The following is a 19,793-nucleotide window of genomic DNA, read 5'->3' as shown; positions in this document are numbered from 1 at the left end:
CTTCCGGGGCACTTCTCAGGGTGAGCCGTCCATGGCTGCGGCATCTTTGCTCGGTTTGATTGTGAAATAGTAACACAAGAATGTCACTCCAGATGTAGAGTGTGTATGAGCTGAGACTTGAAATCTCAGTCCCAGCCACAGCTCCTGATGGGTACCAACTACAAGAGCTGCCTTCTTCCAGGGAAGGCAGTCACATCTATCAGGATGTGTAAGTGGCTATTCTACAAGTAGATGGCTGGGGAAAGCAGGGCCAGAATCAGCAGGCATCATGCCCGCAACCGACAGATTGGGGTTGACTGAATATATAATGTCTGTGCTTTCAGAGCCCCCCAGGACTTGCCTCCCTGCAGGAAGGCTGTAGTGGTCCCTGTACTCTCTGGACACTTGTAGGTCTCGTCTTCAGCCGGAAGCTCTGGATCTCTGAGGAGGGTCCTGGGACAGGATCCGACCCCCAGCATCCAATCTGATACAAAGTCATCCTGGAAAGAGACTCCATAAGCGCCCACCTGAAGGTTAAGGTACTTTGGATTCTTAACCCTGCCTCAAAGAAAAGGGTGTGTGGTAAAAAAAAAAAGAAAAAAAAAAAGTTTAGTTTAGGTAGATTCATTGTATGTTTTACGTTTGTTGTGTTAGATAATTCTATAATAAATATAAGTAATGTGAAGACTCCCTTCACTTTATTACGTGTCTGAAGTCAGTAGTGTGAACGTAATGTGGTTGGCTGTAGACCTTTGACCTCCGCAAATCTTTCTCAGAAACTACTCATAGCCCTATATCTTTTCTCAAATTAACTCCTGCTTCCTCCCATAATCACTGTATAATTCAGTGGTAATGCTTTTTGAAAAGCATTTTTGGTGCCCCTTGCATCTCAAAGGTGGCCTTGCCAAGGATTGTACATTTGGGAATTAACCCTTCATCTTCTTTTAAATGTGTTAGGTCTGTTCCTTTAGATTTTATTCCTTTTCTTCCTGTTTTGTTAAGGCAAAATTCACATAACGTGGAATGAACAGATCCTAAGTATACCACTCAACAAGTTTTGACAAATGGATAAACCCGTGTGACTCTAGCCCCAGTAGTAATACAGAGCATTTCCATCACCACGGAAAGTTTACTCACGTCCTTCCTATTAATCTTTCTGCCCCAGAGAAAACCACTGTTGTGGTTTCTATCAGCATAGACTAGTCTGTCATGTCCTAGAACATCATATACAGGACCAAATAGTGTGTATTCTTTTGCATCTGGCTTGTTTTACTCAACAGAATGTTCTTAAGATGCATACGGTTTCATATATCAGCAGTTTGTTCTTTTCTGTAGTTGAGTAGTATTCCATCATATAAATACACCACAATCCACTCTCCTGGGGATGGAAATGTAGGTTGTTTTCAGTTTTTAACTAGTAGAAACAAAGCTGTTATGAAGATCCTTGCACGACTGTTTTAGTGGACATACATTTTTATTTCTTGTGGGTAAACAAGTGGAAATGCTTAGTCATAGGAGAGGTGAATTCTTCACTTGATAAGAAACTGCCATTTTCCCAAAGTGATTGTACCGTTTTATATGCTCATGACAACATATGAGAGTTGTGGTGACTTCATGTCCTGAACAAGCATTTGGTGTTTTGGGTCTTTAATTTTAGCCATTCTCCTGGGGCGTAGGAGTATCTCATTATGATTTTAATTTGCATATTACTGATGAATACTGAACACTTTCTTATGAGCTTATTGACAATTAATGTTTCCTTTGTGAAGTATATGTTCAAATATCTTGCCCCCTTTTCTTTCTTTTTTTTTAATTTTTATTTTTGGCTGCGTTGGGTCTTTGTTGCTGCGTGCAGGCTTTCTCTAGTTGTGGCGAGCAGAGGCTACTCTTCGTTGTGATGCGTGGGCTTCTCATTGCGGTGGCTTCTCTTGTTGCGGAGCACGGGCTCTAGACTCACGGGCTTCAGTAGTTGTGGCTCGCGGGCTCTAGAGTGCAAGCTCAGTAGTTGTGGCACACGGGCTTCGTTGCTCCGTGGCATGTGGGATCTTCCCCGACCAGGGCTTGAACCTGCATCCCCTGCACTGGCAGGCGGATTCTTAACCACTGCACCACCAGAGAAGTCCCTGATTGGAATGTTTTAGTGACCTTGAATTCCTAGAATAAATCTTAGTTGGTCATGATTACCCTTTTTATATGTTGTTGGATTCTAATACCCAATCTTTTGGTAAGAATTTTTACATCTATGTTTTAAAGGACAACCTTCTGTAATTTTCCTTTCTTGAAATGTTCTTGCCTGGTTTGATGTCAGGGGATTCCTTGTCCATTTTCCAAACAATATGCATAAGATGCACATTATTATTTCTTAAATACTTGGTAGAATTGACAAGTGAGCAATCTGGGCCCTGAGTTTCCTTATGGGAAAGTTTATAATTACAAATTCAATTTCTTCAACAGATATAGAGTGATTCAGAGTTTCTATTTTTCTTTGACTGTATTATAAATTTGCATCTTTCAAGAATTTGGCCATTTTAATTAAGTTATTGAACTTATTAGCAGAAAGCTGTTCATATTTCCTTATCTTTTTCATGCCTTTCAAATCTATAGTGATGCCTCTCTTTTATTCCTGATATTAATAATTTGTGGTTTTTTTCTCCAGTCTTTTGAGGCATTTATGAATTTTACTAATCTTTCCAAAAAGCCAACTTTTTGTTTTATTGATTTTCTGTACAGTCTCTCCATTTTTCATTTCACCAATTTCTGCTCATATTGCCTTCTTTCTACTTTTTTGGATTTAATTTTTTTCTTCATTTTTAGCTTTATGGATCATTGATGTTAAACTTTTCTTCTTATCTAATATATGTATTTAAAGCCATAAGTTTCCTTCTATGCATTACTTTACCTGAATTTCACAAATTTTAAAATCCTTTTTAAAGTATTTTTAAAATACTTTCTAATTTTATTTTGATTTCTTCTTTAATCCATGAGTTATTTAAAAGTATGTTGCCTAGCTTTCAAATATTTGGGGACTTTCTAAGTATTTCTTAATTAATCCTATTGAGACCAGAAAGTATTATTTCAATACTTTTTGAAGTGTTGAGTTTTATTCTGTGGTCTGTTCTAGTGACTGTTCAATATGTACTTAGAAATAAGAAGTGTTTTGCTTTTGTTAGGTGTAGAATTTTGTTAATGATAAACAGGTTAAGTGGATCAAAAGGGTTATTTAAATCTTTTTTACCTTTACTAAATATTTTGACTACTGGTTGTATCAATTATGGAAAGAGAATTTCTAAAATCTCCAACTATAATTGTAGATTTGTAAATTCCTCCCTATAATTCATTGAGTTTCGCTTCATATACTCTGAAGCAATTCTTAGGTACATACATTTTTAGGATTGTTAAGTCTTCTTGTTGTAGTGCCCTTTATCATTATAAAATGCCTCCTCATCATTTGTGTTAATATTTATGTCTGGCACTCCACTATTAATATAGCCATTCTGGTTTTCCTATAGTTACTGTTTGTGTGATATACTTTTTTCTTTCATTTAACTCTTAACCTGACTCTGTCTTTATGATAAAAGCATGTCTCCTATAAACAGTTTATCACTGACTCTTATTTTTTTTAATCTAGTCTAACAATCTCTACCTTTCAAATGGAATTTTTATTTCATTTATATTTAGTGTAATTAGTGAAATGTTTGGGTTTAAATCTATTGTAATGCTCTTTGTGTTCTATTTGTCCTATATGTTCTTTGTTCCCTTTTCCTCTTTCTGCCCTCTTTTTTATTAATCAAGTATGTTTTCTTGCTTCATTTTTTCTCTTCTATGCATATTTAGCTGTTCATGAATTAGATGTTTTAATGGTTGCTGTAGAATTATGATATACATCCTTAACTTATCATAATCTACATGAATTAATATTATACTACTTCTGATATAATACAAGAAATTTACAAAAGTACACTTACATTTTCTCCTTCCCTTCGTGTCATACTGTTTCAGAAATTTTACATCCACATTTGTTATAAGCCCTACAAGATGTTAATATTGTTAATTTTAAGCAAATTGGCTTTCAAAGAAATTAGGAAATGGGGAAAATATTTTATACTTTTCCCATATTCACCATTCTTGTACTTTTCATTTTTGTGTGTTAATTCATATTTCCTTCAGTACAATTTCCCTTGAGCCTAAAGAATTTTCTTTAACATTTCTTGTAGAGCAAGCATGCTGTCTACAAATTTTCCTAACTCTTTTGTTTCTGAATATGAATCATTTCACTTTTGTTTTTAAAGGCTATTTTCTCTGAAAATGGGACTCTAGATTCACAATTTTGCCTTTTAGCACTTAAAAAAATGTGCCATTATGCTGCCTCACATTGTTTCTAATGAGAAGTCAGAATCATTCTTATTGTTCCTGTGTATGTAATATGAGGAGTTTTTCTAGCTACTTTTAATATTTTTCTCTCCATCTTTGATTTTTAGCAATTTAAATATGGTACACCTAGATGTGGTTTTTCTTTGTGTTTATCCTACTTAGGTTTTGTTGAACTTTTTGGGAGGATATTTCTCATCAAGACTGGAAAATGTGGGGACTTCCCTGGTGGTCCAGTGGTTAGGACTCCGAGCTTCTATTGCAGGAAGCACAGGTTCAATTTCTGGTCAAGAAACTAAGATACCACAAGCCGTGTGGCATGGCCAAAAAAAAATCTTCATCTTCTATTTCTCTTCTACAATTTCTCCTCTTAGGTATGGATCACATTTTCCTGCTTTTTTTGTTTTTAATATTTGTATTTGGGCTTTTTAAAATATTTATTTACTTATTTGGCTACACTGGGTCTTAGTTGCAACACACGGGATCTTTAGTTGTGGCACATGGGATCTTTTTTAGTTGCGGCATGTGGGATCTTTTTTAGTTGTGGCATGCGGGATCTTTTAGTTCAGGCATGCAAACTCTTAGTTGTGGTATGTGGGATCTAGTTCCCTGACTAGGGATCGAACCTGGGCCCTCCGCACTGGGAGCATGGAGTTAGCCACTGGACCACCAGGGAAGTCCCTCCTGCCTTTTTTGGATGCCTCATAATTTTGTAGTGTTTGCTGGATATTGTTCATGTTGTTATTGAGACTCTGAGTTTTATTGTCTCTCTTTAGATTGTGTTGTATTTTGTCTGACTTAGCAGTTAATGACTGGCAAATCATATATCCACCTGGTGTAACCAATAAGACATATCTAGAACACACAACTAACTCTTACAGCTCAGTAATGAGAAAACAAACAACCCAATAAAAAAAAACACAGGGGCTTCCCTGGTGGCGCAGTGGTTGAGAATCTGCCTGCCAATGCAGGGGACACGGGTTCGAGCCCTGGTCTGGGAAGATCCCACATGCCACGGAGCAACTAGGCCCGTGAGCCACAACTACTGAGCCTGTGTGTCTGGAGCCTGTGCTCCGCAACAAGAGAGGCCACGACAGTGAGAGGCCCGCGCACCGTGATGAAGAGTGGCCCCCGCTTGCCGCAACTGGAGAAAGCCCTCGCACAGAAACGAAGACCCAACACAGCCAAAAATAAATAAATAAAAAATAAATAAAGAATTATTAAAAAGAAAACACAATATTTTAATAGACACTGCACTAAAGAAGGTATACAAATAACAAGTAAGCACTTGAAAAGTTGTTCCACATCATTAGTCATCAGGGAAGTGAAAATTAAAACCACAATGAGGGACTTCTCCGGCAGTCCAGTGGTTAAGACTCCACGCTTCCACTTCAGGGGGAATGGGTTCAACCCCTGGTCAGGAAACTAAGATCCCACATGCCACATGGCGCAGCCAAAAACAAACAAACAAAAAAACAATGAAATACGATTATATGCCTAGTAGAATAGCTAAAATCGAAGGACTGAAAATTCCAAACATTAGTGAGGATGTGAAGAAACTGGAACACTCATATATTGCTGGTGGGAATGTAAAATGGTACTGCCACTTTCAAAAACCACCTGGCAATTTCCTGAAATGTTAAACAAACATTTATCATATGACCTAGTAATTGTACTCCATTTCCTATGAGAAATGAAAATATATGTCCACACAAAGACTTGCACACAAACATTCACAGCAGCATTCATGATGGCCATATCCATCAACTGATGAAGCAACAAATAAAATTTGGTATATCTATAAATAGAATACAACTTAGCAGTAAAAAAGAATTAACTACTGATATGTGTAACAACATAAATGGACATTAAAACCACTTAAGATGTTAAACAACAAAGATATACTGTATAGCACAAGGAATTATACCCATTATCTTGTAATAACCTAAAATGGAGTATAATCTGCAAAAATACTGAATCACTATGCTGTACAGCTGAAATTAACACAATATTATAAATCAACTATACTTCCATAAAAAATAGATAAATAAAAGACATATACCAAAATAGAAAATAAAATATAGCTATGAATACACATTTGAAATCACGTTAAAAAAAGAGATACATCGATCTTAAAAAAAAAAAAACTTAAGTGGAAGAATTCAGACACATATGTCTATACAACTATAGAGACAGAAGGAAGACCAATGGTTGCCTGGAATGAAAGTAGGGATGGATTGCAAATGGGCAAGAGGGAATTTTTGGGGGTAATGGAAGTGTTCTAAAAGCTGGATTCTGAATTTACTGACTCATCAAACTAGGCACTTAAAATCAGTGAAATTCATGGTAAAGCCAAATTACACCTCAAAAAAGCTATTAAAATGTATTATGTTGAGCGAAAGAAAATTTAATTAAAAGAAAGTATTCAATATATACTGTATTATTCTATTCTATGAGGTTTCAGAAGAAGTAAAGTTAATCTGTAGTGAAATATCATAACAATAGTTACCTCTGAGTATTGTAGGTGGGGATTGATTAGAAGGGGTAATCAGGAACCTTTCTGGAGTGATGGTGATTTCCATAACTTGACAGATGTTTGGTTACACAGTTGTATGCATTTGTCAAAACTCATTAAATACGCATTTAATATTTGTGCATTTCACTCTATATAAATTTTACCTAAAAATAAAGACTATAAATAAATATTGAACTCTAATTAATATTATGCATGTTGCAGCTCCCATGCCTGGCTGTGCACTTGAGGCACCTGGGCACCCTTCCCCTACAAGAAACGCCAATGCCTGAAGGAAACTCCAAACCATCTTAGGTTTACATTGACTTGTAACCTACCAGAGTCTACCTAACACATAACATCAAATGAAGGAAGGGTTCTTAATACCAAGGATCCTTATTTTTATTGCTCGTCTTAATGTTTTTTCCCCTTGTCACACTTGACTTATTCCCTCAGTTTGAAAAAAGCACACTATTTATTTGCATTACAATGATTCAAATATTAGAACAAATCCCACAATCAGTGGGTCCCTTTATGTCATGGTGTTTCCCCTCATTCTTCCCGCATGGCTGTTATAAATGAACGGTCCATCTTACCACTGACAATGTCTGACACTCAAAGACATATGGCAGTAGGCACTAAATCATTGTTTGCTGTACCAAACAAAATTACTACCCTGAAATCATAAATGGCTAATACTTTTGAGTAAGGAAGCAAATAAAAAGCCAATCCCAATGAACTCAATTTCTCAGTGTCCCCCTTCTAACAGCCTTGTCATTGCTCACCAAACTCCTGAAGCCACGTCTTCACCTTCCCTTCAAAGGCAAACTGGCTGCAAGTCTGGTCTGTGTTGAACCAAAGGCAACAAGTCAATGAGTCTTTGGGAAGGATGCTCGGTCCCCCCAGCACACTGAGCACAGGCTGGGGAGGTGATGGACCACAGGCTCGACGGGAGAGTCCGGTTTAGAGGACCAGAGAGGAGGCCTTTATACGCACCTCTGCGTTCACAGTGCAGCCAGGGCAACACTGACGACAGTAACACTTAGTAAGAATGAGGTGCCACCACCTTGTCCACTGACATGGAAGAGCTTTGTTAACCTTGTTTTGCCTGTTTGTTTCTCAGCTTCCCTCCCGGGTACTCAGGATGACAGGACAGAACCTCAGGCTGCCTGTGAAAACATCCTGCCCGCAGGGGGACCCTCAAACCATACACATGAGCAAACCGTCCCCACCTACAGCCCCTTCCTGTTCCTTCAGCTTCTCCCCCCTTTTCACCTCCACCCCCCAGTTCTAACTACTCTTGATGGGAATGACCCACAGGCCACAGAGGTTGACACAAAATCCTCAATTCTTGCATTTTCTCAAAAGACACCCAGAAACGCATTGGGAGGAAGGGAAATGTACATTCTTGATCATCTAACAGATCGCAGATGGCAACACAGAAATCCTAATTTGTTATCTTATAAATGTTTTTCCCTTCTCATCTATCAAGAGAATCTGAAGGTCTGGGCAGCATAGGCTGTTTCCCCACCACGTGCTTCAGAACCTACAAGGACACCGCTGCGCCCGTCTCAGTGCCCGGCAGTCACCAAGGCTGCCTGGAGGGCGTCAGGAGGGACGGGATGGGGGCGCCTCGTGTCCAGTGGACTCAGATCTCACCATGCACAGGGGAGCGTAGTGGGAATTCGGCTTCGCTTAAAGACAGCAACCTCTTAACAAGCGTGGGCCCTTGTCCACCACGACTGGCCGAATGACCCTTGTGCAAAACAGCCACTCGTGAAAGTGACAGGGCTTTTAATCAAGCTCCGTTTGTCACCAAATAGCAAACACTCATGTTGCTTGCCGTCTGCAAGAAACACCCTTTTGAGCAAACACAAAAATAACCATGTGTTGACCTGAGTCCTGGAATTAATGAAACTGGGTCAGATGAACTTTAGATGAGAGATTTACATATAATGATTATTATAACAATAATAACTAACGATAATCAGAATGTTTTCAGCTCTTTTGGTCACAAGACCCCCTGGGCTACCTCAGTAAAGGGGTTTCCATGCACAGAAACCCTGGACGACAGCAGAGGTGACGGCCATAGAACAGCCCCCAGAGGAGCCAGGCATGGCCTTCCGACCAAGACGGGCAGCAAGTGTCACAGATGATGTGTCTAGGGGCCCCTCAGTCCCTCTTGCGTGGCCTCTGCTGTTCCCGGTGTCACCCTCCACCTGAATCCTCCTCTCCTCCTGGCGGCTTGACTCACCTGGAGCTCCCTCTTGCCCACAGCTCTTCTGCCTCGTGACGCCTGCATGAATCAACCAGCCTGTCAAAGGGGGAGGTCAAGAGAAACTTGGCAGAAACCCTGAAACAGAAGAAAACATGTGACCTTTCGCGTACCGTGACAGTGATACCCACTAACACGGCCCCTGAGAGGCTGTTCTCAAGAGTGAGGTCACCAAGGTGCAAACGCCATCTGTGTAGAGCAAAGAGTACACCCCCTTGCTGCCTGCCTCCAAACCCTCCTGCCAGCGTGATGATCCGAAAACGGGAGTCACTGCCACCCCGTCACGTAAGCCCCTTGTTCTTGCCCCAAACCCCAGTCTGCCTCCCCGCCTCCATCTTCCCCTCGGACCTGAGGTACCACCAACCTGATCTACTTGGCCTGCCTGGGCTCCTGTGGCTACTGCAACATATGACCACACCTTCACTGGCTTTAACAAACACAGGTGGATCGTCTTACGGTTCTGGAGGTCAGAAGTCTAAAATGAGACTTCCTTGTCCCCTGAACAAACTCGTTTCTCATTCAAAATCCTTCTTAAGTGTTACATCCCCTGTTACCCACTTTGTTCCTCCTCTGATCCTGTAAATCCTTGAGCTGTGTCCATGCTGTGTTAAAATAACTACGTATGTCAGCCCCTGAGACTGAGAACACACACGCGTCAGGAAACCTTTTCCACTGAAGAGAACTGCCTTTGTCACGTCTTAAATTCTATCCATAGACAGTGGGCCGTGTTTCAGGCTTGTGTGTTCTTCCTCGGATCTCGTGGTCTGTCCCTAGACCCTGACTTGGTTTCAGTGGCTTTACAGAACCTTCTGACACCTGGTAAAGCAAGTCTCTCCAGTCCCTATGACTCTTGCTCATTGTGCCTTTCTTGTCTGTCCTCTCAGGAACTGATTCTCCTATATACACTTTAAGGTTGTTTTAACCGATTAAACGCTCTGGGCAAATCAGCGGTTGAGGCAGATGGAAGGAGGGATCACACTGGGAATTGGGGTTTTGGAGGAGATGGAACTGTTATCCGACAACGGTGGTGGTTACACATGTGTATACATAGGTTGAAACTAATCAAACTGTACACTTTTTTTTTTTAATCTCTGTCCACGCTGTGAGGCATGCAAGATCTTAGTTCCCCAACCAGGGGTAGAACCCACGCCCCCTGCATTGGGAGCACGGAGTCTTTACCACTGGACCGCCAGGGAAGTCCCAAACACTTTAAATGTATCCATCCATACCCCGGGGCTGTTGCTGAGAGTTGATGCTGAACGCAGCTAGGACCTTGGCAACTTGGCAAATGAGGGGGCGGTTGGATTGGAACTAAGAAGCTTTGTTTTCCCTCCTTACAAAAGGAAATAAACGCTTGACCTCATATTAATCATTTAGTTCGTTCGGTATGAATTAGTGCTGCTGACTAGTCACGTCTCCTTGGACGGCTGGCAGCAAGTCGCCCACAGGTGGATGGCTTCCGCGGGTGGCTCAGGGCAGAGAGCCGGCAGGTGAGGCGGCCGGGAGCCCCGTGCCCTGGACACACCCGCTCGGCGCTTCGCAGAGGTGCCTTCGCTCAGGATGGCGGCCAGCCAGACCCTCTTCTTGCGGCGCCTCGGCAGCACCTCCTGAGGCAGCCGCTAGGGTTCCGAGACGTGGTACCTCCTTTTGCAGGGTGGAAGGCAAGCACATCCTGCCTGGGGAAGTCCCTGTAATCCCCTGAACTGTGCCTGCACAGCGGGGTCTGGATCTCAGCCCTGGGAGGGGCTTGTCTCAGTCCCAGGTGCGGTGCCGGCTACCTGTGCCTGTTCTTTCTTTTATTATTTTTTTCTTTTTTTGGCCCCAGTGCGCGGCATGCAGGATCTTAGCTCCCCGACCAGGGCCTGAACCCGCGCCCCCTGCATTGGGAGGGTGGAGTCTTAACCCCTGGACCTCCAGGGAAGCCTCTGTGCCTGTATTCTTTAGCGTCCTCTTATTAGCCAGTTCCCTGGTACTCCTGTTCGTATCTCTTTATACTAAGCTTTCCCTGTACACATTTCTCTGTGGTTTCTGTCTTCTGGATGGACCCTGACTGACACACAGGCTAAGCAAACAATTCCGCAGCAAACATCAGCTACCTTTCATGGAGAAGGAAGGACGCCTGAGAAGGTGGGGTCAAAAGCCCAGAGGAACCCAGGTCCACGGAGATGGCCAACGATGATCCCCGGGCCCCAGGACTCCTGCTGCTGTGTAGACCCCTCCCCATTTAGGGACGACCAATAAGATACCGAGGAAATGACAGGGTGAGGAGATAAGTCATAGAGACTTTGTAGCTTCTGCCTAAAGCTCTTGGCATACTGGACTTGGTGGAAGCTAGGTGCTATGTGAGGATGCTATAGGGATCATACCCAGAGATCCCCATGGTGAGGAAATGAAGCTTCTGCCTGAATTCAGTGACTACCTAAAGCCTCTTACCAACAGTCTGGAAGGGAGATATCTTGGCAGGAGAGCCTCCAGGCCCAGTCGAACCTTCAGATGACTGCAGCCCTGATGGACATCTTGACTACAACCTCAGCTCTAGTGACCCCAAGCCAAACTATCCCATTGAGCTTCTCCCAAATCCCTCACCCAAGGAGACTGTGAGATAATAAATGGTTATTATTTTAAAGCCACTAACTTTGGGGGTAACTTGTTATACGGTATTAAATAATGTATACACATAGTCTCAAAGTATCTCCCATCAAATGCTTATGACTTACAAAGGGAAAGCTAATAACCTTACAGTGAAGAAAACTGAAAAATACCACTTTAACCAAGGGATCAAAGTTAACATCACCAGTAATAAGATATAACAAAATCCTATGCCTCCTGGTGTGATGTAATGAGAAGAGCACAATATCACTTCTTGGTATTCTTACCAAAAATGCATAACCCTAATTTAATCACAAAAAAAATCAGAAAAGACAAATCCAATGGAAATTCTATAAAATACCTGGGTGGAACTCTTCAAAAGTGTGAAGGTCCTGAAAGACAAAGACTGGGGAATTGTCCTAGAGTATAGGAGACAGAAGAGACATGACAACTAAATGCGACGCATGATTCTGGTCCAGAAAAACAACGTTAGTGGGACAGCTGATGAAATCTGAATAAGGACTGTAGATCAGTGAATAGTATAGTATTAGTGTTAACCTCCTGATTTTCATAGTTGTATTATGGCTACAGAACATGGTTACTTTAGAGGAAACTGGATGAAAAGTATCCGAGAACCCTCTGCACTATGTTTGTAACTTTTTAATAATCCTGAAATTATTTAAAAATTAAAAGTTAAAACTAATATTCCTTTAAAATGAAGGTAAGGAATAGTTTCAAATATCAAAAACTAAAGTAATTCACTACCAGTAGACTGCAATGAAAAAAACCCGAAAACTTAAAAGGTGTCCTTCAAGCAGAATGAAAACAATCCTAGTTGGAAGCTCAGAGATGCAGGAAGGAATGAAGAGTATGAAAAAGGGTGAATCTTACTGTGGGTAAATCCTACTGACTGCTGACTTCATAGAAAGCAATAAAATCTACTGTGGGCTGAAAATAGACAGAGTTCAGATATGATAATCATATCATGTAAATTGAGAAATATGTACAGTTAAAAATATTCTAAGATCCTTGCATTGTCTAGAAAGAGGGTGAAGTGCTTTAATAATAGTAGCCTTAGATAAATGAGTGTCACACTTTTTAATCTCTATGGTTACCACTAAAAGACAAGTGGAGTGTTGGATAACTTCCAGACTAATGGGGAAAATAGAATGATAATTGAAAAATATACAATCAACCCAAAAGAAGAAGAAAATGACATAGAAGTAGAAATCACTGGGGAAAAAAAGAGTACGTAATATAATTCTAAATAATGTATAATTCCAAATATATTCTTACTTATATTAAATCTAAAATCTAACATATAATTATTATGGAATCAATGTACAATTCCAAATATATCAGCAATTATATTAAATCTAAGTGGATTGAAAGTCCAATTAAAAACAAAAAGACTGGGCTTCCCTGGTGGCGCAGTGGTTGGGAATCTGCCTGCTAGTGCAGGGTACACGGGTTCGAGCCCTGGTCTGGGAGGATCCCACATGCCGCGGAGCGGCTGGGCCCGTGGGCCACAACTGCTGAGCCTGCGCGTCTGGAGCCTGTGCCCCGCGGCGGGAGGGGCCGCGATGGTGAGAGGCCCGCGCACCGCGATGAAGAGCGGTCCCCGCACCGCGATGAAGAGTGGCCCCCGCTTGCCGCAACTGGAGAAAGCCCTCGCACGAACCGAAGACCCAACACAGCCAAAAATAAATAATAAATAAATAAATAAAGTAGCTATAAAATTAAAAAAAAAAAAAAAACACAAACAAAAAGACTTTCAGAGTGGATAAAAATATGTCCAGTCTGACTCTATGCTGTTGACAAAAGACAAATAAAAAACCAAAGGATACAGAAAGGCTGAAAGTAAAAGGATAGTAAAAGATATATTATGCAAACACTAATCAAAAGATAACTGGTACAACTGTACGAATTATAAAGAAAGTCAGGAGTAAGACAAGGAGGTCCACTATGTTTTCTACCACTCCAATAACTGCACTGGAATTATTAGCTAATGTCACTAGATGAGAGAACAACAAAATGATAATCACTGGAAGGAAAATATAAAACATCCCTGTTTGCAGATGATTTTATTGCGTACTAGAAAAGTACAAAAGAGTCCATGGACAATATACTAAAAAAAAAAAAATTTAGTAAGGATATAAAATTAACATTAAAATACCATAAAATAAATAGCCTTCCTATATTCATATAATAACCAATTAGAAGATATAAGGGAAGAGAAGAATCCCACTTACAGTACAAACAAAAAAGGAAAAATACCTCAGTGTAAAATTTAAAAGAATTGTGTAAAACTTTTATGAGAAAATTTTAAAACACTCCTGAAAGACACAAAAGTGGATTTAACCAATGAAGACAGACCATGTCCTTGGATAAGATGACTCAACATCAAAGGGAATCAATTCTTCCCAAGTCAATTCATCATTCACAGAATTTTCTTCTGAAATTAGATATATTTATTTGAAAGGTCATATGGAAAAAAATAAACCAGCAAGAATAACCGGGAAAACTGTGAGGAAAAGAGTGATAAATTGGGGGTACTGGCCTGCCAGATACTAAACCGTGCCACAGAACCTCTGCAATGAAAACAGTGTGCTTGTGGCATATGGATAGGCTTACACACTATGCAACACGTTAGAAGGTACGAAAGACCCAAGCAATTATGACAGTTAACATATGACAAAGATACATTTGAAATCTTTAATTAATGGGAGAAAGATGGACTTTTTAATAAAAGGTGTTGAAACACCCACATAGCCATTTGGGGAAATACAAAATCGAATCCTTGCCTCACGAGATACAATAGAATAAATTACAAATGGATCAAAGATTTAAATGTAAAAAATGAAACTATTAAACATATTAGAGTGGGGAAAACTGTTCTATCACCCAAAATATAGAGAACAAACTTCTGGATCTAAGGAGATTTAAGAAACAGAACAACTAAATGCAATGTCTGGACCTTGATTGAATCCTAGTTTGAACAAATCAGCAGTGAAATATATTTGGGGGACAATGGGGAAATTTGACTATGGACCTGGTATTGGATGACAGTAAGGAATTACTGTTAATTTTGCTTGGTTAAGCAGGAAATTGTCATTTTTTACAGATGCAAATTACTGAAGTAATTTGGGGTGAAATATCATGTTTTCAGCAAAAAAAAAAAAAAAAAAGTAAGTTGAAGTGATTTTGGCATATTATCATAGAAACTCAAAAAGTCTCTGAATGCTTCTAGTTTGGGAAGCTCATTGCCTTTTTGTCCTTACCGCAGTTAGAAACTATAGCTGGAATTTTGTCATAAAAATTATCATTCTAGAAAATGCCCCAAATGGCACCCCAATCAAACTCTAACCAGTGGACATTCACATTCAGCTGTGCCTGATGTGGCTTAGTACCTAAGGATTGCCGTGGCCCCAAAGGCCAGCCAGGGCAGCTGCCAGGGGGATTTGCAAAAGGGAAAGAGGAAATAATTCCTCCCAAGGACATAGAGGCCCAGGAGCCAGATGTGAGGACAGCAAACCAGTGGAATTGTCTGGAAGGAGTCCTGCAGTGGGGCGTGCCCAGAGCTTTCCCAGCCCCCCAGCACTGGGGGCCCAGGGCAGCACTGGGGGCCCAGGGCATCCCTGGGAAAATGAGCTCTGGGGTGAAGGGGTTGCTCCACTTTCTCAGCTCTGCAGATCTGAGGCCAGGCCGCCAGGGAAGTGATGGGCAGCCAGTGCTTTCAGGGCCCGCTGGAGATTAGCCCAGGATGCCTGGAGACGGGCCATTCCAGCAGCAGGACTGTGACGTCACGCTCCGCAGGTCTTGGGGAGACCTAGGGCTGGGCGTGGACAGGTCAGGGCAGGGTGGGGGCGGAACTAAGGAGAGTCTCTCTTTTCACCACAGTTCCTCTTTCATCCCAAGGCTGCTGTGTCTTGGGAGAACTTGGTCACACTTGAACAAACCCTTTCTCAGGGTTGAAAGTTAGTCCAAGAAAGGAGAGAAGATGCAGACTCACCGTTTCCAGGGCAAAAGTCACCACTCAGCTTGAACGGAAGCATCACAGATGGGCAGTTAGCTGGTCCCCTGCAGCCGTGGGTCTTTCTAGAAAGACTGAGCCATCAATGCTCTAGAGGTAGTTTTAAGGTCCAAGAAGTTTCCTGTGACAGTATGTTAACACGTGCTGTCACCTCCCAGCCCGAGGTTTATAGATCTAATCTTGAATAGGGTTTATTTTCATCTTAGAAAACCCTGATGCTGCTCTTGTGACTCTGGTCTATGTGGTGACATTGGGCTTCTGTCCCATGTCTCTCAACGGAAGAGTGTCACCTGGGACCCAGATGGGCACACTTCCCAAGCCCAGACTTTTCATCATCACAGATTTTTTGCAATTTAGGCTTATAAAACATATAACCATTTATTAAATACTCAGAGACCCAAAGAAACTTGTCTATTTTTTAAAAATTGTCTTCAGGTTCAAAAAACAAAATTCCTTTGGTGCAATTCTTACCTATTTTTTTTTGTTTTCCTTCACCCCTTTCCCGGTCTTCGGTGGCGGTCCAATGTCTGTTCCAGCCCCCTTCAAGCCACCTGCACCCCTACCCTGGCCTCTTGAGAGCTGGCATGCCACCCTCACTCCAGCCCCACCCAGCCCTGCTCAGCCTGGATGCTGGATGCACAAAGGACGCCTTCGATGGCCCCCAGCCCCAAGCTTCCGATCTGTGCAAACGAAACAAAAAGAATCTGCCCCAGGGTGGTATCCACTGTAAAACAAAGAATGTTACCCACCATTCAGTTCTACAAGGATTAAGTCCTTAGTCACTGCTGTCGGGACCTGCAGTTCACCCTGAAAGAAATTCAGGACAGAAAACAGGAAGAGGCACTCTGTGCTTTGGAAAAAACATGCCCCTCAGATAGTTGGATGTATATCTATCTCAGAAAGAACTTTAATGAACCCAGATTCTTGCATCTTCCCCTGCATAGAAAAGCACTAAAATCATTAACTGAGATACCTATCCCTTGTGACTAGCAGTAGTGTTTTACCAAGATGTGTGCTTGACTGCACGTATTCCTGAGCCAAAAATCGTGTATATTCTGATTCTCCCCCCACCTCTTTGGAACAGTCCCCTCAGAGCTACTGAGAGGCTGTTTCCTGGGCTATAGTCCTCAGTGAGATCCTTGAATAAAACTTAACTCATAATTCTTACATTGTGTGTTTTTCTTTCAGTCAACACCGTGAATGGAGGTGTAGCACCCCTCTGTTTCCCTAAAGCCAGAGGGGTAGAGGTAGCTAATCCCTCTCTCTGGCCTGAGAATGTTCTGCCAGGTACAAGAGTGAGACATGGTGTCTCTCCATCCGTCATTCTGTGAGCAACTTCCTGCTTCAGGGAGTCCCAAACACACAACCTTCAAAAAGCTTGTGGAAAGAGACTTAACGGGTCCGGCCATATTCTCTTCCTTTCCGGGAAGCAAATGCTCCCATTCATTCTTTTACTCCACATGCATCCCGCATCCTGTATTGACTTTACCCTAAGCATTGGAGAGAGAGGAGGAAGGAGAAGCAGGCCCTGCCCTCCAGCTGCTGGCCAGAGAGACATTGTTAACTTTGACACATTGGTTGATGTCTGGGGTTGCACACAGGAGCCGTAGAACACAGGCAGGACCCTGGGTCATGGAGGGAGGGGGCGCTGGCGAGGACCAGGAAAGCATCACAGAAGATCAGGCTGGGAGCAAAGGCTGATGCAGGCACATTTGAGAGGCTGGTGAAGCTGGAACACAGGAGGCTGTGACTCAGTGGGGCAGGTGGGTGTCAGCTCTTGAATGAATTTTCTAGAACCTTAAATTATATCCTGGCAGTAATGGGGTAGGATTTTAAATGGAAGAGGTCAATGTTTGTCTGTGAGAATGCTATCAGGTAAGTGATGGACCGGGGGCCTAGGAGGCAAGAGACAGAGCTGGAGTTGGGGTGGAGGCTTGGATGGGAGGTGGTTTGGGGTAATGGTGAGTGAACTCGCTCAGTCTGCAAACCTAGGCTTGAAAACTGACTCCAAAATTAATAGTTCTGCGACCTTAGGCCAGTTACTGAGCTGCAGGTAACAGTCCTTACCTTCTGGGCAGCTAGAACAACTAATAAGAACTGACAGTTACTAAGCTCTGCTATGTGCCAGGCACCGTTCTAAGATTATTTATAATATAATATAAATGTATTTAATCCTATAATAACCTACAGGGTGGGTAATAGTCTCATCCCCATTTTACAGATGAAGAAACTGAGACCCAAAGAAGTTGAGTACCCTGGTCGATCAGAAGCACAGGAGTCTGAGAACTTGTGGTTGGCATCTGAAGTGGGGGCAGTCTTGCGGGACTGAACCCTTTAACATGCAGAATCCGATGCTAACTCCAGGTAGATAGTGTCAGAATTGAATTGAATTGTTGGACACCCGGTTGAAGTCTGCAGAGAACCAGAAAAGAGGTTGGCATCAGGAGGAAAAGGTAAACCTTTCAACGCCGTTGCACAGGCAAACGGATGAGTGGAGGTCAGGCATCCGAGGACAGACCTTGTCAGTAGACAAGCTTTGAGCCACAAACTGGTCTATCACTCCTTGCTGCTGGACATGGGGCTGTCCCATTGGTGGTTCTCCGCATCATGGCCTGGTCCTGTACCAACAGACCATGGCCCAAAGACTCTTTGGGGAGCAGAGATTGTTTCTGGGAGTAGGGCCAGAGGGTCCTGGACCCCCGTCCCAAACTTGCCTTTTGGTGTACTCATCTGGAGACTGAATCCACTTATTCTTTCTTTGCTCCATCTATTGTAGGAGAAGGCAGATTTTTATTTATTTATTTATTTTATTTATTTATTTTTGGCTGCATTGGTCTTTGTTGCTGCGTGCGGGCTTTCTCTAGTTGCGGCGAGTGGGGTATACTCTTCATTGTGGTGCGCGGGCTTCTCATTGCGGTGGCTTCTCTTGTTGCAGAGCATGAGCTCTAGGCATGCAGGCTCAGTAGTTGTGGCTCGTGGGCTCTAGAGCGCAGGCTCAGTAGTTGTGGTGCATGGGCTTAGTTGCTCCGCAGCATGTGGGATCTTCCCTGACCAGGGCTCAAACCCATGTCCCCTGCATTGGCAGGTGGATTCTTTAGCACTGCACCACCAGGGAAGTCCCGAAGGCAGACTTTTTAAGAGGCCAGATATTAAATGTCTTAGGTTTTCTGGGCCAAGAGGCAAAACTCTAGGATATTGTGTAGGAATTTATATAATAAACAAAAAATTTAATTGGTGAAAGCCAAATAAAATAATAATTGAGTATAATTTTTGTGTAATACAGGTCTAGTATAAGAATAATTTGAATTCTTTGGGAGGGATAACATTTCACTTAATTGAAGTTCAAAGCTAGTGATCGGTATCAAAATTAATTGTACACCTTTATATGTTAATGCTGATTTGTAATGAGATTTTACATATTTCATGTTTGAAAATGTCTTCCCACAGATAGGTACTTCCCAATACTGATATCAGTCGATGAGCACAAGATTTTTAACTGCACATATTTATCGCTTGAAAGACATTTATAGGGAATTCCCTGGTGGTCCAGTGGTTAGGACTCCACGTTTCCACTGCAGGGGACATGGGTTGGATCCCTGGTTGGGGAACTAAGATCCTACATGCTGCGTGGAGTGGCAAAAAAAAAAAGAAAGAAAGAAAGACATTTATAGAATTCTATTAGATTTTTCTCTTGATGTTTGCTTTTTAGCAGATTAATCACTTCAATTGAAGGTTATGTGGAAGCTCCTCAATTGCAGTTAATGGATTTTGAAATGTGCACATTTCTTTTGGGTTTACATTAAGGTCTAAAAACGGCTCCTGGAACTGTAGTATGAGCTCAGATAATATACCTGCTGCAAATGTGTGTGGGAATAATGGAACTCTTGCTTCTTGTTTCAACTTTTGACAACATGTTAACATTAGTTGTGATCCCAACAACGTTAGTTCTTGTTGAAATGACTTTACCATAGTGTGAATTCCATGTATAAACAGTTTTCCCTTGTGATTTTAGATAGAATTCATTAAGAAACATTATC

Source organism: Balaenoptera musculus, chromosome 4 (genome assembly GCF_009873245.2).
Source record: "Balaenoptera musculus isolate JJ_BM4_2016_0621 chromosome 4, mBalMus1.pri.v3, whole genome shotgun sequence".
Lineage (NCBI taxonomy): Eukaryota > Metazoa > Chordata > Mammalia > Artiodactyla > Balaenopteridae > Balaenoptera > Balaenoptera musculus.
Note: the sequence above shows the minus strand (reverse complement) of the source record.